Here is a 4,344-nt window from a genome sequence, read left to right as displayed (position 1 = left end):
TGAGCTGGACTCTCTCTGGGTCACTGTTGCACAGCATGCAGCTTGCATCCTGTGGTAGCTTGTGCTGTGGTAGACTCCTGTCTCAGTTTATCTGGTGCACAGGGTCCATGGTCAGAGCCTCTGCGATGTCCTTCAGGCCGGCTTATTTTAGCCACTTCCACTGTCTCTCATCCATCGGTCATCATCAAACATCAGAATTTCACAAAGAATCCCAACTTTTAGAGTCTTACTAAACTGCCTGTTTTATTTCCATCAAACTGCTGTAGGACTTTTGAATTCAGTTTCATAAACACAAAGTTGAAACAAGTCATTCAACTTTCATAATTATCAAGATAGCGAGATCATTTACAGTTATTCTGGTCTCTGGTGTGTCTTAGCATCAGGAAGAATGAAAACAGTATTAGTGAGCAGGTTAGGAGGTCAATATCAGTCCTGTATACTTCATTCATACTTCATTCTAGGAGAATGAAAAATTAAGAAAATAATTGCTTGAAGTTCATTCGGTTATATGACCACAGACTCATCTCTACAGATTGTTGTGTACTGTTCTTCTTCTTTTGGTTGGTCCCTTTAGGTCTCCCTACAGCAGATCAACTCATCCATGAACCCCCTCTGAGGTTTCCCCTTTTCCTCCTGCCGGGCAGCTCCTCTTCAACATCCTTTGTCCAGTATATCCACTATCGCTCTCTGTGCATGTCCAAACCAACTTTGTCCCTCTGACATACTAATATTCTAACCTTGTCCATTGAATGCCTGAACATCTCCACCTCAGCCTCCTGTCTTTTTATCAGTGCCACCATCTCTAAACCACACATCACAACAGGCCTCACTACTGTCTTTTAAAACTTCCCTTTCACTCTTGCTCTTGCCTTGACACTCACTCCACCCTGCCTGCCCACACTCTCTGTTTCAGCTCTCTTGTGGACTTGCAGCTTAAATTATCAGCTCAAATAGCTGCTGCAGCCCTGGATAGATGCACTGTGACCCCTGTGACCAGAACGCTTCCAGTGTTGTGCCAAAAAGTGATTAAAGGTTGGTGGTAATTAATATAGAACCTGCCAGACACATCTCAAACATATCTCTCATAAATGATACGACTTTAAGTATATTAGACATAAAAGCACACAGAAATCTGTTTTTGGTAGTCCATCGCTTTGATCTCACTAATTGCGACGACTCAGTGAGCATGTAGCCCCCTCTGCTGGTCGGACCCGAAGAGTGCATGTCCTTATATGGCAGCTGCCCGATATCCAACCCCGGGCCGCCTCCTCCTGTAGGCTGCGGCGGGTGGACAGCCCCAGGAATAAGGATACAGCTAGTTAGCTGTGTGCGTGTGCGGAGCCCACAAACCCCGACAGGATCGTGCGGCTCCCAGATCCCGACCCGCTGGGCTTCAAACTTTATTCTGGAGGAGCTGGTATGGAGTAAAAGGAGCGGAGGGAGTGCGGGTGAGTCCCGCGGAGCTCGGAGTTAATGAATCGGAGGTGGAGGAGCAGCTCGTGGAGTGTAAACAAAGTTTTCTGGGGTAGCTTGTTAGCTAGTTAGCCGTTAGCGCCACAGCCCAGTTGATGCAGTCGTAAACAGGAATGTCAGCTTCAAATTAGAGGGCGGAGACTTAAACGTCTAATCCACGGTGCTCGGATAGATTAACAGGAGCTGTGGGAGTTTTCCGCTTGAGCTGCGGGGTGAGTTCGTCCAACCTCCGGAGAGCTGCTCAGTAACTTTGAACCCCCCGACAAGCAAAGCTGTTAGCTGGTTTGCTAACGTCACACTGCTCTGCGTGTTAGCCTCCACCTCTACAAAATACACATTTTATTACTGGTGTCCACAGCTGATACATACTTGTGTATTTAACGTTGTTTCTGGTGTTGACTACATAATAATTATCTGAGGCTTTCACGGACGTCACGTAAATTCTCTTTCCTCGTGCTTAATAGTTGTAAAGCGTATTCAAACTTGTTTATATTGTTAATAGTAATTGTTATAATTGTTTGTTTAGCATTTTTTTTTGCGTAAAGATGCAGCCTAAAAGAATAGTAAAAGTAAAACAAACAAAAAGAATGAAAGAAGTAGAGAAAAGATTTGATCAAACAAATTAATTAAAAATAAAACTGATGGTGTCCCCCCCCCACCCAATAAATAAACAAATAAATAAAAGTCCAATTTAAATACAATTAAAATGAAAAGTGAGCAGCAGAAGAACAGATGTTAATCAGGATTCACTGTTGCTGTCACTCAACCAGCTGTCAGCTGAGTTGCTGACTCCCAGCTCTACAGGTTAAAGGTGTTTGTTCTTGTTTTGGTGGTTTTGGAATAATTTTAGAAGAACACCAAAACGGATAAATCCTAAAATTTTGTTAAACTCCTTTCACAAACAGCCCAGATATACATGTTACAGAATGCAGTCTTTAGCAGTGCATGACTCAGTTTACACAGCCTATCCTTTTTATGTGACATTTTATAATCCATCGACCTTTATTCAGCTGTAACTTTGTGTTTAGCACTTTTCTTTTACAATTCTTGTCTAAACTTTTTATTCTCTCTGTGTGAAGATAAACACACCAAAGTAACAAACCAGTCTAATTTTCCATACGCTCTGATGCAGCCCGCTGGATGGCTTAGATAAAATGCATTACAGTTGATGTAATGCAAGCACAGGAGAATGCAAATGAAAAAGTATTTTTAGATTAGATAAACTATTTGAATCATACTGTTCAGCTGGAACAGGGAAGGGTTTGTGGCTTTATGGATCCACTATGATCACTAATGTTTCATCACTAGAGGTCAAATTGTTTATGAGCAGAGTCCATCTGCTGGTTGTTTTGTAGGTGATGTGGCTCTTTTGACTTCATCAGACGGCGACTTCCAGCTTCTACTGAAAGTAGCATTAGAATTAGTACTTCAGAGTCTAAGGCCATGGTTCTCAGTCAGAGTGCAGTGAGTCATCAGATGTGTTGAAAATGCAGAATTTGTGAGCGAGGCATCCTGAGGAAGTTCAGCAGGCCAAAGCCTGGCTGCAGGCTGACTTAGCAAATCGGTGCATTATTAATGTGTGACATGGTTTCCATTGAGAGGAGCTGCCAGCTCTGTAACTGGAGCTGGCTCAGCGGGTTTGTTTCACATGTGGATCAGTGTGTCTGCAGTCTCTTCCTGACCTGGATTCTAAAAGTGAGTGAATTTTATTTTTCCCTGTGGTGCTGATTCACAGTCCCAGACACAGAATAGAGTGATTTGCAAAGCAATTCAAGTCTGCGTTATAGAAAAATAACACAGAAAATAGTGCTGTTTTTGTCAAATAAATGCACTTTTGGAATTTGTTGCCACAATGTGTCAAATGAAATTGCAGCAAGAACATGTTTCGTCTTCTTTTAACAGCACTCTGTAAGAGTTTGGGACCCGAGGAGCCCAACTGATGGACTCAAATGTTTTTCCATTCGTGCTTCAAGGTTTCAGCTGCTCAGCTGTTCTGGGCCTCCTTTGCTGTATTTGTTTTTGTGTGTTGTTGTTTTGCAGTTCTTATGAGTGGGTCACAGATGTGGACTCTTAAAACTACAAGTCTAAAAAAGGAGAAAGAAGACAAGAATATACCATAACCAAATGTCTTGATGCGCCTTCATCCAGGCAAGGGCATCCCAAAAAGTTGAGACTGAAGAAGTCACTCCCACTGAAAACGCTACGTCCAGATGAACAGAATCCACTTTTTGGGATACCAAAACATTCCTCAGAGATTTTGGTCTTTATTACATGACAGCAAATGGGTTCTACTTGACTGAGATCTAGTGACCGGAGGCTGTTTGAGTCCAGCGAACTCAGTGTCATGTTCAAGAAACCGGTGTGAGATGATCTGCGCTTTGTGCACTGCTGCTGTTGTGCATTTAAAGATGTTCTTCTAGGACCCTGCTCGTAACAAGTTGTTTGAGTTAATGTTGCCTTCCTGTCAGCTCAAAGCAGCGTGCTCCTTCTCTGATGCCATCATCAAGGCTTATTCTTCCACAGAGCGGCTGCTCACTGGATGTTTCATTGTAAACCTTGGAGATGTTTGTGCGTGTTTGGTTTGAAGTTTATCACTGCTTACTAGAGATGGACCGAGCCGATATTACGTATCAGTATCGGTCCGATACTGACGTAAATTACTGGATCGGATATCGGAGAGAAATAAAAAATGTAATCCGATCTATTAAATATAAAAAAAAAAACACCTCACAAAACTTGTGTCACGGTGTAACTCGGCTCATAACCATAGCATAACCGTAACTGCCTCTCTCCCTCTCCTGCTGCTACTTCAATCATGAAACTGATCAATGATCAGCTGATCGGCTTTTCTGTCGCGAGTCCGTCTCTCTT

The 4,344-nt window shown here is 42.8% G+C and overlaps 1 protein-coding gene across 2 annotated transcripts in view; it reads left to right on the top strand.

Annotated features, from left to right (window-relative positions):
• The first annotated feature begins 1,270 nt into the window (after positions 1–1,270).
• Positions 1,271–4,344, top strand: part of snx21 (sorting nexin family member 21) — an 11,579-nt gene continuing 8,505 nt past the window's right edge. Inside the window, exon 1 of one of the 2 annotated variants that reach the window (XM_005748203.1) lies at positions 1,271–1,448. The gene's annotated coding sequence lies outside the window, so the exon portion shown is untranslated. Of the gene's footprint in view, positions 1,449–1,652; positions 1,686–4,344 lie in introns of those variants that run through there. The other variant, XM_005748204.2, reaches the window with a different exon arrangement.

The sequence above is a fragment of the Pundamilia nyererei genome, unplaced genomic scaffold, assembly GCF_000239375.1.
Source record: "Pundamilia nyererei isolate P.nyererei 1_Seehausen unplaced genomic scaffold, PunNye1.0 scaffold00216, whole genome shotgun sequence".
Taxonomy (NCBI): Eukaryota; Metazoa; Chordata; class Actinopteri; order Cichliformes; family Cichlidae; genus Pundamilia; species Pundamilia nyererei.
Note: the sequence above shows the minus strand (reverse complement) of the source record. Positions and strands in the feature narration are given on the sequence as shown.